Raw genomic sequence first — 19,225 nt, forward strand, 5'->3', positions numbered from 1 at the left:
ATCCGGAAAAGCAAATTACATCCACTGTTGCCTTAACGCGGGTTTTTTGGCAATCTGTACAGGACTGTCTTGGTCTGGCAACCAAAAACACACTTTTTTGGTGACATTGTTAATTTCTTGAAGTCACATCACCTGTGCAGCGCAGCCTACGAGCCAGCGCTTTGATGGACGTAGGCTGTTGCTTTCTCACTCTCCCTCTCTCTCTCACGCTCTTCCGGTAGAATTGTCCGTACAAGGAAATTCCGACCTTTTAACGTCAAAGGGGACCCATGATCGAAAAAAACTTGAAACTTATGACTAACCGGAAGTAGTATTTTTGACAAAGAAATACTCCCATCAAACGTCCACCTTAACTTTTGAAACTTTGTCCATGTTTAGTATGGGATTCCAAGTCTTTAACAGTGTAAAAAGATCAGTATGCATGAAACAGCATTTCACCCCCCCTTTAATCGTCTTTGTATTTCACACATACGCACAATATTCATTTCATTTGTTAGATCTCCTCATTCTGAACAATTTTTCCTCAAGAATCACTACTGTCAGTCAAATTGTTTCTTAAAGCTACACTATTAAAATTTTCCGTCCGCTAGAGCGCACCTATTCAAAACAAAGGCATAATTTGATGACGCCAAGTTTGAGCTCAGCAACTTGGGACATTTGGTCTTCACCTCACAGCCGGGGGGAAAGAATCGGACTAGGACTCGGGTAGAAATCATGTTGATGGATGCGGTTATTAACGTTACTGTAGTCAAGGAAGGAGGCAGACGATGATTCTTTCTTTGATTCAATATTAGAAACAAAAATGAACAGAGGTTCAAGTACACAGGTGCTTCTCTGCAAGCGGACGTTATAGATCTCTTTACCTTAAAAGGGCTTCCTTTAAAGTCGCATACACAATACTCTGACATCCCCTTTTAAGAACTTTCTTTCTTTTTTTAAAAAAGAACTGGTATACCAGTGACCATTGCTCGAGAGATGATGTGGAGATGAGATGAAGTCACATGCTCAAAATCATACTCAGCTAAATGACTGGAATGTTTCACTCGCAAATTGTGGGCCCTTGCCCGACACGACAACTTCTGGGATTCCAAATCGTGCAAATGTAGCTTTGAGCTTGGTGACTACTTGTTCAGCTGTGGTGCTCGACAGGTGTAGGATTTCTAATAATCTGGAATAATAGTCAGAGTACGATGTAGTTCTTTCCTTTGTACTCACATAAATCTACCCCAAGCATTGCCATGGTCTTTCTGGCAATGGAGTTGGATTCAGAGGTTCTTTTCTCTGCGTTCTTTTGTGTTTGCAGCAGAATGTGCACGTCTCAATTTTCTGTTATAATTCAGAAGACAGTCCTGGCCCCCATACGGAGGTGTGTGCTCTTTCCCCACATTTGGTCAAGCCTATATGTCCTTCATGTATTCGTTTGATAATTTCTCCTCAAAGAGACTCTGGTATGATGATACGGTTTCCTCTAATAAGTAAGCCGTCAGTCTCAGATAATTCACTTTTGAATGCGTGAAAGTCTCTCACAGAGGGATGTACATCGCAAACAGGTTCTGGCCATCCAATTCCAATTAAGTGCTTCACTCTCTGCAATTTTCCATCTTGTTGCATCGCATCCCGAATTGCACTTATTTTGCCTTTTGAAGCAGAAAGGCAACGATTGCATTGACATAGCAACTGACGTCCACTTCCGTGGTGCTGCTTTGTGGGCTTCGTGATAAAGTGTCTGCTACAACAAGTGTTTTACCTGGAGCATACTCAGCTGTCACATTGAATCTCATCAGTCTGAGTAAAAGTCTCTGGCATCTGATTGGTACATTGTCCGTTTTTTTTTTCATTTAATTGAAAAATCATGTGTTGCGTTCTTGCATCGGCGCTCCATATACGATGACGTCGTCCATGTACACTTGGACTTCTTCCAGACCTAACAACAGCTCTTGCTATCCTGAAATCTTGACACACCCTAACGGTCTAAATCTAATCTGCCTGCGAGTGTCGTCTAGCAACTCTCAATACAGTTCTGAGCAGTAAACGCCAAACTCTGGTCGGGCCAATCACGAGTCGGTGGGCGGGGCTTAATATAATGACGGCAGAGTTGCACTTGCGTGCTTCTAGTAAACACAGAAACTGGCGAACAGCGGTCTTTCGAATCAGCTTTGACCGCGACTCTGGAAGACTTGGAGTTAAGCTTTTCTCTGAGGAAAGAACAAAGAACGGCACTGAAGTCATTCTTAAGAAGGGAAGATGTGTTATGAGTTTTGACGACCAGATGCGGCGAAAGTTTCATCTTTCAACTAGCTCTGGTTGGTTGTAGCGCTATACAATTGCGTGCACGCCGTGCAGATGGAGTTTGAAAGACAACCGTTTATCCCACCCCTCGGATTGAGCTGTCAATGGTGAACTTCCAGACCAAACATCTTGATGTGGGTCTGGCTTGTCAGGCTAAGCTCTTGCATTTTCCGCTGAAAAATCTCAGGTGTAATGCTAATGCCAAAAGGAAGTGTTTTAAAACAATACCTGGCAAATAGTGTGATGAATGTTGTTAACCGGCTGCTCTTAGGATGCAGCGGTATCTGCCAAAAGCCACTTGCGGCATCCAGCGATGTGAAAACTTTGGCTCTGGTTAGTTTTGCGAGAAATTTCATCTGTTGTCGGCAGCGTGAAACGTTTTTTTCAGATCTACACATATTCACACCTGTCCGTTGGGTTTGATGATGGGCACCATAGGTCCGCACCAGTCTGTTGGTTGCGTGTATCTTTCAATCACACCACTAGCTTTCATCCGTCCTAATTCTTCTGTCACTTTCTGAAGTAGCGGCAATGGGACTCTACAGGCAGTATTAACAGCATACGGCTCTGCTCCTTCTCCGAGTAGAAGTGTTCCTTCTCAGTGTTTAACCTTCCGTGGTCCCCATTGTTAGTATTTACTTCTTCTATTCGTTTAACCAAGCGGTTAACCCTGCTTTGAGCGGGTTTGAACGGCTTGAACAGTGGCATTTTCGGGAATCTAGTTCTCTCTTTACCTCGCCACTTCTGACACCATGCCAAGGAAGGACGCAAATGATGACTCTTTCTTTAATTTAATATTGGCCTGGTGGTTTTTGGATATTTTAATGCAAAAATCCTACATAGGGCACCTTTAAATATTTTAAATTATTTAAAAAAACCTACTTTTGCGAATTAGGTAGAGGTTTTTTGCCTAACCTCAATAACACCACTGTAGTACAGTTCTCTGGTCTCTTTAGGTAAATAATTATAAAAAAAATTTAAACTTGACCCTTTTAATAGCTATAATGGTAGTTTAGAAATGGAGCATGGACAAATATACCCAAAAGCCTATAAATCCTAAACAAAAACTTAAAAACTTCACAAATTAAGGTGAGCACATTCGACATGATTCTAAACAAGCATGCAAGCCTTTATGAAGAATGAACCATAGATGGCTATAACTGTTAAAAGCTTGAAAAAGAATTTATTTCCTTGTTAAATTGCCTGTATTGGCTGTAAATGTTTTTTCTCTTTTCCATGATGGATACAGGCTTGCTAAATAAAACATAACTTTTTACGCATGTGTTTAAAGGCCTTAAAGCACTTAAAACTGATCATTGCTGTTAGCTGCTGTTTTCATTACCTTCTGTTGTGTTTTTTTACAGGAAGTTAAAGAGGAGGATAATGTGGTGTATGCACCGATCACATTGAGAAGATGATCAAACTTCCGTCTTTTTCTAAATGCCAGACCCAACTGAGTGACCTGCCACAACCTTTGAGATATGGTTGAGTTTTTGGTGAGAATCAATCATGCTGACGGGTTAAAAGTGTGATACTTAAATGTTGATTCACGAAACAATCTACTAAAAACTTCAAAAGAACTTGCCTTGGAATTCAAGAACATTTAAGAAAGTATACAAAACCATAGTCTTAAAGGGAACATGTGTAAATCTAATGAAAATATTACAAATGAAAAATATAACACTGGAGTGGAAAACTGTGAAATGCTGTGGTCTCATTTGTTCACATCTGAACAGAAATGTGTTTGATCTGTTGGCTGGACGTTCATGTCTGTCTGTGTGTGTCTGGTGTGAATACGGTGTCTGTAAGTACCGTGTGGTTGAAGGTGTTTTTCCATTCCTGGTCACATGTAACTGTTTATCTTCTGATCTACTGAAAACATGCTTTAAAAATAAGTTGCATATTCTTTCAGTAGCATGTTATTTTAAAAGTTAAAATGTAAGCATCAAATCAGTTGACATCAATTCAATCAGAATAATAAAAATCCAAAATGGCATTTACATATTTCTGATTTCCTGTGTTGACAAAGTTAGCCAAATGGGTTTTTGTCTTTGCCATGTGAATGATAACTATATTAAAATTCCTTCATCAGAGAAAACACACAAATGTGAAATAGTGAAACACGCATTCTACAATGACTGAATGAACATTAGATTATTTATGCGCAACTAATGGTGTAGTTATATAACATCAGGGGCTAACTGGTCGTGTTGACCAGACAAACCTTGACCTTTTGGTATGTTATTAAACAATTAATGTCTCAGTTGAACAGCCAAAGGCCCCAAAAATCAATACATCCTGTAGGACTTGACTTAAAGGGGTACTTCAGCGCTGGGAAGATTAATCTGTATTTAAACTGGTTCATTAATGTAGTAGAAATGTGAAATTATTTTTGAATTTGGTGCCTTCTAGACTGAGAAAAGACAGAAAATGTATTGTCTCATGGGGATAAAAGACTACAATTCCCAGAATGCTTCGCTGCCCTGTGAGGCCATTCCTGAAGCCACCGCTACTGGATTACTGTGACTGAGTTTGAGAACAGACACTACAATTAAATACTGAATGTGTCTGTTCAATATAATGATCAAGGTAATCGCGACCACACTCGTGGCATACATTCACAATGCGTGTTATGTCTGGCGCGTTTTTAGTTCATGGCTTTGGAAGCTTAACTTTCATAGAAATTAATATACTCCAGGGCTTCTACTGTTACAAAGCCATATGCTAATCGCTGAAGTAACCCTTTAAGGATCCTGGGGGGGAAAATTCTAGCCTTTAGGGTTTCAAAGTTGTGACTCAAGAAATGCAATTTCCTTATTATAGTGTCGGATGGGTGTGTGCCTGAGCAGAGCTGCATGATTGGGGACCATCCAGACAATTTTGGGATCTCTATGATTTATGGTCTCTGGCAGCCATACACTTTTTGGGCAGAAAAATAAAGAAGTAGTAGAAGAAAATCAGAACAAACACAACAGGTTTCCAGCACCTTTAGTTCTTGGACTTCTAATAATGTTATTCATTACAACATCAACAATAATGTGTTTTGGGGAACTGTTCAACATCTAACTCTCATGAGAAGGACAAATTTGAACCCCAAGATCAGAGAAAATGTGGACAAAAATCTTACCTTAAAGTTCCAGCTCTGGAACCGCCAACTGAGGATGTCAGATAGTCCGAAGGGGTGTTAATTCTACAAAATAAGACAAAGCACTTCATTTTTCATAAGAAAAAAATCTGTTTGGTAAATTAATAGGCTTACAATAAGCAGACATTTTATGTTCTGGTGGACTAATACCTTTTTTAGTATATGTTTGCTAGGTGGTTGTTTTCAAATAAAAAAAGACCACATCTCTGTGATATTCTCAATGCCTGTAATCTTTGATATGGCTTGGGTCCACCTCAAATTGCATTTGAGGGACTTTTCACCTGATTCATCATCCAGCAGGTAAACAGCATACGTTTGTTCTTAAAATAACATCTCACGATGAGCAGAATCCACCAGCACAGGACTGCAAATGTTCAGTGAAGTTTACACACAGATCTGCGTTCAATTCAACTCGAAAGTCACGATTTCCAACTTCTAACAAGAAAATAATGTCACCTGAAGTCAAGACATTAGAGACACAACTCATGCGGAAGTACTTCGATGCTGAGTCTGACGGGATTATGACGTCACGTGAACATGGCGGCAAACGGGGAGATAATGTACACAAAAACTGAAAGTGCATCAAATTAGACGAAGTTCTTACGCTATATGGTAATAAAACCCACGAATTAACGTTTGAAGTGGCACTTAATGACCCTCTCTGTTGATAACCGTACACCAGCAACACGAGGTTTCTCCGCTGTGGTTGACTCGAGCTGAATGTATAAGCGTAGGCCTTCTCATGGTTACTATACTTTACCACATCTTAGTCAGAAATGTTGCATTATTTTGTGGTGAAAATGGACAACTGCAACGCTACACATATGTTAAACTTATAGGCTACATCAATTATCCCTTCACAAACTGATTATTCCTAATGTTTCATAACCTCCCTTCCATCTTGAGTAATTCCAAGATTCTGCCTGTATTGATAGTTGCTTTGCTTTTAACTTCTACAGAAAACTGATAACGAAACTAAAACATTGTTTGACCACTAGAGGGATGTCATTCCCAGAATTTTTATTCCCAAAAGTTTCTTTGTTAAGCATATTGCTAAACATAATTCATTTTATTGGGGTTATTGATAATAATGATACAGTAATAATAAGGACAAAAAAGGAAAACAGTCGCTTTGCTAATTGACCGTGATAATATTTCTCCACATTATAGGCTATATATTGTTCTTACAATCTCTCATAATTTAGCATTTTCAAAGACTGTTCAATCAATTGTTATTAAAAGACAGTGTCTGATATTACATTGCCACAGTTGTACTGTAGTAACAATCTCTATAATAACTGTTAATACTGTTTGCCGGCTGCTTCATTATTTATTATTATCATGTATTTATTTATTTATTTATTGCAAGAACAGTATCCCACACACAGTGTGCCCTTGTTATAAAGTGCATGACATTTCATTAATATTGTCAGACCATGTATTAGAGCGCCATCTAGTGTCATAACTAGGAATTAATCATTCAAAGATTCCAGTTTTTGTGAGTAAATCAGATGTTTTAATGGCATTTATCACATAAAAATATTTTCGGTAACTACATAAGCAAAGTATTTCTTCACAAAATAAAACTTTTTTAAAACAGTCATCTATGGCCAGCTCTTATTTTATTCATATTATGGCACAATCCTTTGAAAAGAATTTGGCAAATGACAGCATTATAACTCTGACATGACAAAACATTTACATCACAAAAACAGACAGCATTATAGTCAAACCAGAGCAGAGCAAATGCTCTTATGATCTTATAGTGTAAATGACACGACATAATCGATCACTGTTATATCACTTTATCAGCTCTAATAAACATTCAAAGCACTCGCTGCTAACACGTGTCTTTGTTACTTATTTTATTACAGATTTACAGCCGAACCGTTTTAAAGCAATATTTACATAACTGAAAATGACAGTTTAACGATAATAAACTCAAGTAAGCGCAGATGACCTTGTCCAATTTCAATTAAAATATAGTTCCACTAGCCTAGAAATCTAGACGCACCCTAGCGGCAGCAAATCTAATCTGCCCGCGAGTGTCGTCTAGCAACTCTCAATATCCTTCTGAGCTGTAAACCCCTAACTCTTGCCGGGCCAATCACGTCTTGTATAGAGTCGGTGGGCGGGGCCATAATGACGACGGCCCAGTTGCGTTTGCGTGCTTCTAGTAAACACAGAAACTGGCCAACGGCGGTCTTTCGAACCAGCTTTGACCGCGACTCTGGAAGACTTGGAGTTAAGCTTTTCTCTGAGAAAAGAACAAAGAACGGCACTGAAGTCATTCTTAAGAAGGGAAGATGTGTTCAGAGTTTTGCTGACCGGATACGGCGAATGTTTAATCAGTCAGCGAGCTCTGCTTCACCTTCATTGCTCTGGTTGGTTGTAGCGCTATCGTATCGCGTGCAGAGGGAGTTTGAAAGACAACCGTTTATCTCGCCCCTCGGATTGAGCTGTCAATGGTGAGTTTCCAGACCAAACATCTTGATGTGGGTCTGGCTTGTCAGGCTATAGTTCCACATCTTTTGCTCAATAAAAATCTCATATTTCCATGTTGTTCAATCCGCTCTGTGATACTGACCTTTATCACAGTAGAAGAAAACCAGCATAATAATCAATGATTCGGATCGCCTATATCACGTGATCCAAACTGCTGAAATAACCTGACATGGTCGATCCGAATCATTGATCGATTCACTGATTCATAACCGTTTGAATCTTTATTTGAGATTTGAAAACAAACGCGGAGGAGAAGACAATGCTGAATAAAATCGATGCATAATCAATTGATGATGTTTTTATTCCCTTTCTGGACATGGACAGTATAGTGTGCATACACTTAGATACGCTGTCGGACTAAATATAAAATTTCTTAAACTGTGTCTGAAGATGAACGGAGGTCTTACGGGTGAGGAACGACATTAAGGGGAGTCATTAATGACATCAATTTCATTTTTGGGTGAACTAACCCTTTAAATCCATTAGAAAACTAAATTATCAGATGTTATATCTTATGTAATAATTGAATGCATCATATAATTCAGAGATATCAGAATATAAATAAACCCCAAAGCAAAATAAATACAGTAAAATAATTTAAACTTGCAATAAATGGAGAAATGTTGAATTTGACCCTGGATTATCAAATATGTTTTTATGATATTTTAGCTGATGAAAGGCTATTTAGCGAAATAATGCTCGTCGTCTCCTGAGTTGATCTCGTCTGTTCGCAGTGTAACCTAGAAGAAAACACACAGGACAGTGAAATAGAAAACAGACATAAGAATAAGAATACGAATTGTGTCTGTGTAAGAAAAATATCCATATTTAATACTTTATAAAGTAACATTTCGGCCGATTGCTTTCCGTATTCAGTTTACGTGACCAGTTACAAGAAGTGACACTACACTAGTCTGTTTGGGGGTCTATATAGACAACAATAAATAATAATTACACCAAGTGCCAATAGCACGCCTTGTTTGCCAGCGCTATTCACACTCTGCTCAATGCCTGATTGTGCCACACAAGAGTACAGAAAACACACACACACATCATCGCTATCCTTTATAATATCTTACTGGTCCCTCCTCTGATTTCAGCAGTGTGAGACTTTTCATTAGATGTCCAGAATATCTGATCGCCTCTCTCTGTATTTTAAATGGACAGATTCTCTCTCCATTAGGGACTCATCTGAGCCCAGATCACGTGACAACAGCACACAGAATATAGAGTCATATGCCATGACTCTCCAATCAGAATCAAGCATTTAAGAGTTATACTTTTAATGTGTAATAAATAATTGTATTTATAATCCAAGAATGTAAAAGTGCCCTTTTGTATTTGAATTGTATTTCATTGAATTGTACAAAAACACATACAATCACTTTGTGTACATCACACAAATAAAAAAACACAAAATGCAGCAAAGCATGAAACGTTTGAAACATTATGCACAATTAAATACTTACTCTTTAGTGTTTTTTTGTCTAGACTTCGAGTAAATCAGACCAGCAGCAGCAGCAGCAGCTACTATGGCCAGCAGCAGCGGGTAAATGAGAACAAGTCTTTCTGCTTTATCATCTACGTGAGAATCTGGAGAGAATAGAGAGAGGCGTTAGACAAGGCAAGTTATTTAATATAGTAAACCACATTTCACAGATTCATACACAATGGTAATATCTGTAAGAGATCCATACAAGCAATACAAAAATAACCGTAACAAACGTAAAAATGTATTTAATGAAGTTCTTACAGTGCAATCAGTAATATGCTGCACAGCGCTCAGTAAGAAAATGCACAGCTCTACATAAATGACCATGAAGGAAACGGTCACAGTTATGTTTAGTCTTCAGTGTCTCGTTTGTTTTAGGGTATGATCCCGTTCACACAGATCTGAGAAAACAGTTAAAACGCTGTTATGCTGCTAGGCCAGTAGATGGCGATGTCACTGTTTTTACAAATTTTACAAACCCAAACTTTTCATAGATCCTAGAAATAATGGCGGAAGGAACTGGGAATGCGCTTCAACCAACAACTTTTAAATGACAATATCCTGGCCGGACTACTGTTGTCAGTGATAGAAGTATTTGAAATTAACATGATTCCTTAATGTCTAGTGACATATCAGGGCCATTTTATGATTCATTGAAATACATTTCTTACATACAGTTCCTTTTACTTATAAAGGCAGGAGGAAACTTAAACCCTACTGTGTTCATTTTTCATATTGATTTAACAAATTAGGTCTGTGCAAATCATGCTAAAATTACTACATTTCAATAAAAACATTTTTTCTAAAGCCACTGATATAAATGTAGATGATTTGTTTTAGTTTTTTATTCTATCTGTGTGATGTGTTTTACAGAAATCTGAAGAGGAGACTCACGTGGAGTATTTGTCTGTCAGCACGAGAAGATGATTCAATATTTCTCTAATATCAGATCCAGCTGTGATTATTTCACTATAGTGACTCCTGCTATTAGTCTATGGCATTAATATTAAGACTGATATTCAAGGGATTATGTATATGAGCTTATATAGCTGTTCATGCTTTGATACGCAGTGCTGGTTTCAGTATAAAAAAATTATTCACACCCAATTGTTTTATAAAGATCATATCCCGTTTTTGTCAATTTTAGACTGAAATTAATATGAATTCTGTAATTTAAAGAATAAATTAAATGATTCACTGTAGTAATAAGGGATCATGCAAATGTCATGTGACTGATCAGGTTATATTAAACTCCAGCCAGCAGCAAAACACACAAAAAAGTCACTACTATAGTTATGAAGAGAATCTGATAGTCAGCAGGGGTTAATGTAACAGAAAGTGTGCTTCTCTCTGTGTAGAGCGCCATCTAGTGTTCAAAATGAGACTTCACATCTGGAACAATAATACTAGCGTGCTCAGGGTGTTTGATACAGGTCAAAAGAGCCATCTCAAGTCTCTGTGATCTTCTGCTCTCTAGATATGGCTCAGGTTCCTCCTTTAGTGACAGTCTGTGGGATTTTCACCTGTTTATCGTCCAGCTAGTGAAAATATGTTCAAATGTTCATATCAAATGTTTAAACTGAGAAAATGTATAATTTTAAGGGGAATATAAATAATATATAACATGTATACCTCTCAGCTTCTTCCAAAGACTATTTCTTAAAGGTGCACTATATAGTATTTTTGCAGTAAAATATCCAAAAACCACTAGGCCAGTGTTATATATTTTGTATCATGTATGTTATATTTTATAACAGTCTGCAAACGTCTGGGGACTGAGGAGACAAGTTGTTCAAGTTTAGGAATTGAAATGTTGTCCCATTCCTGTCTAATACAGGCTTCTAGTTGCTCAACTGTCTTAGGTCTTCTTTGTCGCATCTTCCTCTTTATGATGCACCAAATGTTTTCTATTGGTGAAAGATCTGGACTGCAGGCTGGCTATTTCAGTACACGGGCTACTTCTTCTACGCAGCCATGATGTTGTACCTGATGCAGTATGTGGTCTGGCATTGTCATGTTGGAAAATGCAAGGTCTCCCCTGATTGAGAAGATGTCTGGATGGGAGCATATGTTGTTCTAGGACTTGGATATACCTTTCAGCATTGATGGTGCCTTTCCAGATGTGTAAACTGCCCATGACACACACACTCATGCAACTCCATAACATTAGAGATGCAGCTTCTGAACGGAGCACTAATAACAACTTTGGTTGTTCTTGTCCTCTTTAGTCCGGATGACATGGCTTCCCAGTTTTCCAAATTTTGATTCGTCTGACCACAGAACAGTTTTCCACTTCGCCATTTTAAATGAGCCTTGGCCCAGAGAAAACACCTGCGCTGCGCAAGTGTCGAAGTGCCCATGAGCAAGACACCTAACCCCAGCTGCTCCCGACAAGCTGGATGGTGCCTTACATCGCTTTTGGTGTATGAATGGGTGAATGTGAGGCAAAATGTAAAGCGCATTGGATGGCCATGGGTCTGTTAAAAGCACTATATAAATGCAGTCTATTTACCATGAGCAGGAATTGGCTCCACCATCTAATATATAAGCATATCATAAATGTTATTTACACACTGGGTTAATGTTAAGGACTGAATTGAACTGCTAGTTGTCTTGAGTAAAGGTCAGAAGATGAACCCTTTGATATTTACCCATCATCAGTGGTATGATATGAACTGAACTGATAAATGTCTCCATCTGGTGTGATTCTGAAGAACAGCATCATCACTGTGAGCTCAACAGGAAACAGACTATTATCCTGCCGGTGTTCTGACTAGATTATTTAGGCCTTTGTGACCCATCAGTTTTACTCGGGCACAGCAGTTCATTTCATATTCACAATGCTCTAAAACTATCAAAACACTTCATTCATGTCTCAAATTAACTTATTGTTTCACAACACTATACAAAGGTTTTCAGCCAACAAACACACTTTGTCAATCATAAATACAGACCTAAAAAACATTAACATCACATTTATTTAAAACAAGAATGACTCTCTTAACTGTTTATAGTTCACTGCAGTAACATAATCTGGCTTTACATTATAGATTTTTTATTACTGTATTTTCTTTTAAGTTATTGCTGTAGAAATGTTGCAATTTAATTAAATGTTTTACTCGCCTATTATTTGTAATTATTTGTGGAATTTAGCAATTTCTGAGAGAAAATAGGTTCAAAGCCAATATCGACAAATACAGCATTAACGGTGGGGTAAGTGCTATCTGGTAACCGTTGCTGATACTTCAAATCACCAAAACAAACACGCCCCAACCCCAAAAGGGTCTTGCCCCTGTTTAGATAGCTACGCCCCTTACATGCGTAACCCAGGCAACGACTATGGAAGAATCTGTGTGTAACTAATCCAGGTTGAATATTCAATGAAAAAGATGACCCCTTCTATCACAAAAACACAAACCGTTCTCATGAACAACTCGATAGTACACGAGCACGAGTCCAGCTAACGACATATTACAATTATGACCAGATTAGGGTTAATATAGATCATGAAAAGAGGAAACAAACATATATTAGGAGCAGAGTATCTTACTTGTCGGACACATTTTGTGAGCAGACGCTTAAAACAGACAGTGAGGAGATTTAGATGCTCCATACGGTGTGGAAATGAACGGGTCTTTATCATCGCTGGAGTGAGCGACAATATCACAGCAAATTACTGAGGGATAAAAACCTGGTGTTGGGCATCTAGTGATAAAATCTGGTGTTAATTTACAAATATTATATGCTTTATCACTTGTTTAGTGATAAAGCACAGTGTTTCCTTTGGGTGTTAGCAATCAACATCTGCGCATGTGCAGAGCATTTTAAATTTCCCAGCTCATCCTTCGGTCTCTCCATCTTTATGGGCTTCCCTGCACACACAACGGTTACAAGGACAAGGTATAGTATAGTATTATTATCTTATCAACTTGTGATTTATTAATGAGCTTGTATAATGAGTAACGTAGCCGATGTGGTTGACTTAACTCTGTTTGCTTTTTTTTTTTTTTACCTCAGTTTAAATTTAGCGCGCTTTTGATCCGCCATTCAGTTTAACATAACTGAATAACCCCCACTAACACACTAAATTCGTTAATGGAGGACGAGATTTACGTAAGTGACTTAATTTCGTTGTACTAATTTTGTAATAATGTAGCAGCATTAACATTATGTGTCATTTTTTAACTCACTGGACTTGGATAGTTATTTCTTCTCATTTGGCATAACGTAAGTATCTTTAGGGCTTCCAACCTTTATAAGGCCGTTTATATCTTTCACCCCGTAACTACGAGTTAATTCTGGTGTTTTGAAATGTCATTCAAATGAGAAAGCAGACGTTAATCGAATGAATTAATTGCTCTTAATTTTTTTTTCTTGTGTGACGCCCCGGGGCTCGATCCCTAGCCGAGCACCCACGGATAGCACGGTCCATCATTGTCGGCGCTGCGCATACTGATCGGCCTGCAACATTTTGCGAGTGAAATGCTCTGTGTTCTAGCAATCTTCTCGTGGTACTTTGATAACATACGCCGACCATTCTGTACAGCGCTCCAAAATGTCGAAAACATCGTAGGACACGCTTTTCTTCATGAACTGCTTCAGTCAATATATAGAAACTCAAGATCGAGTACGAGTGTGCAATGTCGTGGAATGTATACGCCAAAACTCATTTTGGCGTGCATATGATACGCTGTTTTTTGCGTGCATATGATACGCAATTTATGGCGTATCATACATACGAACCCCCCACCCCACTACCCTAAACCTACCCAAGAGAGCGTGTCATATATACGCCATAAAGTGCGTATCATATGCACGCCGAAATGAGTTTTGGCGTATACATTCCACGAGATTGCACACTCGTACTATTTGACATTTTTCGTCTTATTTTGTATTAGTTGAGCAGACATGCATTAGTGCCCTTCCATGCGCGATTTTTTCTGTACAACTTAGTTCTAGCCTTTTCTAGTTGTAGCATTGTAAATCTGTAACAGTAGTGCTTATGTTTTGAATATAACGTTTTCTTGCTATGTGTTGGTATAAAAATAACCTGAAGTAAAACACAAAGTGACCTGATTATTTTGAGTCTTTTAGTTTGCTTTCTGCTTTGGAGGATTTTGATTTCATGGAATATTGTTTATTATTGCAGAAGGAAACCACTTAAGGCCACAATCTATGTATGCCCTTGGCATTTTTACTCTACAAACCTAAACGATCCTGAAAGGAAGACAGGCTATGTAAGTATCTCTGCTTGTTGATTGAAGATGTTTGAAACTTTATATCTTAGATTTTTTTAATGTGTTTGTTTTAACCAAATTTGTCTCTTTAACAGGAACGATACTATGTGTTTGGATCATTTTGAGGAGCGCTATCAACGCCAAGATCGTGGGATCGATGAATTGGGAAAGCAAGAACTGACAAAATGTAAAAATGCGTACATTGAATGCAATGTAAGTCGCTTTGGATAAAATCATCTGCCAAATGTAAATGTATTAATTTATAAAGGAATAGTATTTTTTATCAGAATGAATTACAAACCAGACCGTTTTTTAACATTAAGGTTGATTTAATATATACAATGTTGAATTTTTGTATTTTCAATTAAAACATTACTTGAGGAATGTTTCTTTGTTTAATCTTGTTTGAAACGCAGTAGAGATTTATCATGGTAAGATGTTATAGCATTGGAGTATAACAAGAAATTGTTTTATTCAATTGTATGTGTGACAACAATGGCTTTACTGTAGCAATTCCCGGGGAAGGCAAGAACTGACAAAAATGTTTTTTTTTAATTAAAAATGGTATTGAATGCAGTGTAAGTCGCATTGGATAAAAGTGTCTGCCAAATACATAAATGTAATGGAATTGATATATTACAATTTTAATAAATATTCAAATAAATTTGTAGTCACTTCATTTTTGGGGGGAAAAAATAAAATAATATATATAAATTGTTTTAAATTTCATTCACAGTGCCATTTTAGTATTTAAGTATTTACATTAAATAAACATTAAATACACTGGGTGTGTGAGATTAATCACCATAAAGTGTTAAATGTACACTTATGAGTAATACATTTCTCAACACCTTGAGTGACTAAAAAGAAACACTAACACAGTGTTTGTATAACGAACACTTTCGTCAGTGTTGTTTTAACACTAGCAAAGATGGACCTGTATGTTCACCCAGAAAGTGATAATTTTAACACCCGTGGTGATAAATCTCCCAACATGTTTTTTGCTGTGTACGATCGCAAATGAACAAACAAGCAAACATGACGCACGAGCGTATTCAAGCAAAAGCCAGCATATATTAGTTTTCAGCTAATGTCCGTCATGTGTGTCGTGTGTTTTGAATAATGTCGTGCACTGAGTGTTCTCTTCTCACCATAGACACGCCCCTTACCGGCTGATTGGCTACAAGCTTGTTATTGGACTCGGCCCGAGTCCGTTTTGTAAAACAGTTTTGAAATAACACTTACCCCACCTTAATTTAAAAATAAAAAACACTGTATTTTCACATTACTTGAAGGAAAATGCAGTGAAGGACTACTCACTATCGACAGTCACACTGAAGCTCTTCATGATTTTGCTGCCGATGATAAAGTCCAGAGTCTTCAGTTCTGGTGTTTGTGATGGTCAGAGATCCAGTCTGATGATCCAGCTTCAGTCTGTTAATGTAACGCATGCAAACAAACAGCAGAAGAACGTCATTGATTCACACATTCACTCAGTCTCATGAAAGATCTTCAGCTACTAAAAGGACATCATACAAACCACATCCTGATTCATACACTGCCAGCATATATGCATTTATACAACCAAGAGACCAATGCACATTTATTAAAGTCTCTGAAACCCCTGATGAATATCAACACTTCAAAATGTCATGTTTGAAGTAAAAATACTGCATATATTTTCATATTTACAGTTTGCTTATCCAATAATTATTTTAATGATATCAGTGTCTTTGGTTTTGCGTGCAGGACTGGCCAAATCAAACCTGTAGTCATTCACTATCGTGAGATTGTACTAAATAAACCAAATGTCTTATATTTATCACACAAACATCAGCCAAACACACATGCTCTGGATGCCCGTTGTCTCTCACACACATAACACCTTTGTCCACCCAACAGATCAAACCACATCTCTGAAGAACACCGACCGCAGCAGCTTTCAGTTTGACTCAGAGGCCAAACTTCACTAAAACTGTGAGATCAGACACGCTTTTAACTTTGTACTTTTTCCATATTTACTAAAATTAAGATCTGAATAAATCAACTCAACAGTTTTAAAATCACCAGAGTTTACAGCCGCACTCACAGTGGCCACATTATTTATTCACGCTGGAAAACTGACTACCAGCATGCATGTGTGTGTGTGTGTGTGTGTTGCACCAGGAGGGTCAGACTCTGTCGGAGGAGGACTGACATGTCATTACTTCTGTTGTGTTTGTTTAGATCAGTTGTGCTCGTGTTAATACATCAGAAAATGTTCCGCGTGTTTGTTTTGTTCTGTTTGAGCTGCTGCCGTCTGATCGGTAAGTTATAATTTCTGTCATTTATTCACGACTCAGAGTAATAAACTCCTGCTGCGACTCAAGTTAGATTATTTTCATCCACTGTGATCAAATCTCTCTTGTTGTTTTAGGTATTTTAATTTCAATGATTACAAATGCAAATCCTCCTAAAACTTTTCTAAAAAAATCTTTTAATAATTTAAATATTCTGCAGTAATCATAGACAACTAGAGAACTCATGGCGATTCAGTAATAAACAGTGTTGAATATATCCGGCATATTTGAACTATAATTAATTTATCATATTTTTATTTTTTTCTACAGCAGATCATTTTGAAACACATTAAAGACTGAATGATTGATTCACACACTTCTGTCTGCTGTGATGTGAATTTTCATTTAGTTTGCCGTCTCTGCTGCTGTTAAAGGTTACAAACTGATCTCAGGCTTTCTAAAGCAACACGAGCATTAATCTGAAAACCTCTTCATGTTCTCCAGGTGTGTTTGGGGCCGAAACAAATGAAATACATTCAGTGTCAGTGACAGAGGGAGATTCTGTCACTTTACACACTGATGTTTCTATAGTACATGAAGACAACAATATAGATTGGAAATATGGAGCTGAAAAGTCCATTATAGCTGAAATCAGTAGAAGATTTGGATTCTTCTCCACATATAACGGCACTGACGGGAGATTCAGAGACAGACTGAAGCTGGACGATCAAACTGGATCTCTGACCATCACAAACATCAGAACTGAACACGCTGGAGTTTATGAACTAATGATAACTGGAACAAAACTATCATCAAAAACATTCAGTGTTTCTGTCAATGGTGAGTGGAGATGTAACTCATCCTGTGCTTCTTGTTTTATTAGCTTTTTACATATTGAAATATTGAATTATGTTATGTAAGGGATAATGTACATGTAGCCGAAGGTTACTGCAGAATAAACCCCGACAGGGTGATCAGGATCAGGTCTCGCATCACTCTGAAGGGGTTTATTCTGTGATAACATTCGGCTACTTGAACATGATCTGCTTATTACACGGCTACTTGCCACATGATTAAATAATTAGGCTTGAAATATTTTATTAGCTCTTTAAACGTAAAGCTTCCACAGAGAAATCAGTTGCTAGCAAGAGCAAATTCAAATTAGACGGACATTTAAGTGATTACAGTCATAGCACTGAACGAAAGACTGAAAAAGTGATTGAATTGCTCAATATTTTTAAAAACTGTTGAGTTCATTCATTCAGATCTCGATGTTAGTTTATGTTCTCAGTTTTTACCGGTTGTTATCGAGGAATAGAATAATACACTGCTCAATCTTCACAATGATCCAAAAAAACTGTGTTCATCCTTATTTATCTCATCTTTCTCAGCTCGTCTGCCTGTTCCTGTTATCATCAGAGACTGTTCTTCATCATCATCATCATCCTCATGTTCACTGGTGTGTTCGGTGTTGAATGTGAGTCATGTGACTCTCTCCTGGTTCAAAGGAAACAGTTTATTGTCCAGCATCAGTGTGTCTGATCTCAGCATCAGTCTCTCTCTACCTCTGGAGGTGGAATATCAGGATAAAAACACCTACAGCTGTGTGCTGAACAATCCCATCAGCAACCAGACCAGACATCCCAACATCACTCAACTCTGCCACACATGTGCAGGTACGGCAGCACAGCTGATATAATGTGTGTGTTTATTCACTGACCTGATCTCCGTCTTCTGTTGTAGATCAGAATCACTTCTTTCTTTATCATTACAGCACCGGACACACCGTCTCCTCCTCCAGTCTCTCTGATAGTGCTGATCTCTGCTGGATCTCTGATGACTGTTGCTGGATTTGGGATCTTCTGGATCTGCAGGAAACACAGAAAAACTGATCAAGAAGGCAAGAGTTACTGCTTTAAGCGTTATAACAAAAAGTATTTATTGTTTTTACAATAATATTACAATTGAAAAATCTCCAAATGCATTGTTCAATTTATAGCCCATAATATAATTTAATATTTAAAGGGGGGGTGAAACACTCAGTTTCAGTCAGTGTCATGTCAATCTTGAGTACCTATAGAGTAGCATTGCATCCTGCATATCTCCGAAAAGTCTTTATTTTTTTTATAATTATATAAGAAAGATGCACTGTTCCGAGTCTTTCCGAAAAAAGCCGAGCGGGTGGGGGCGTATCGTGTGAGCGGAGCTAAATAATGACGTGTGCAGCAGCGCGCTGCTATTGTGTTGAGTTGAGTCGAGTGCGTCGTAAAGCTGTGTC

The 19,225-nt window shown here is 37.9% G+C and overlaps 2 long non-coding RNA genes across 3 annotated transcripts; one reads left to right on the plus strand and one right to left on the minus strand.

Annotated features, from left to right (window-relative positions):
- Positions 1-6,946: 6,946 nt before the first annotated feature.
- Positions 6,947-18,965, minus strand: LOC137040065 (uncharacterized). Its single transcript, XR_010897826.1, has 4 exons — positions 18,668-18,965; positions 15,989-16,102; positions 9,409-9,532; positions 6,947-8,679 (listed from the first exon to the last, which is right to left on the minus strand). It is a non-coding gene; the product is annotated as an uncharacterized lncRNA (long non-coding RNA).
- LOC137040064 (uncharacterized) lies at positions 13,303-14,967 on the plus strand. Of its 2 annotated transcripts, none has more exons than XR_010897824.1 (3): positions 13,303-13,331; positions 14,581-14,668; positions 14,764-14,967. It is a non-coding gene; the product is annotated as an uncharacterized lncRNA (long non-coding RNA). The 2 variants fall into 2 exon arrangements; XR_010897825.1 differs by lacking the exon at positions 13,303-13,331 and adding an exon at positions 13,446-13,544.
- Positions 18,966-19,225: the final 260 nt, after the last annotated feature.

This window comes from Pseudorasbora parva, chromosome 14, assembly GCF_024679245.1.
Source record: "Pseudorasbora parva isolate DD20220531a chromosome 14, ASM2467924v1, whole genome shotgun sequence".
In the NCBI taxonomy this organism is placed as follows: domain Eukaryota; kingdom Metazoa; phylum Chordata; class Actinopteri; order Cypriniformes; family Gobionidae; genus Pseudorasbora; species Pseudorasbora parva.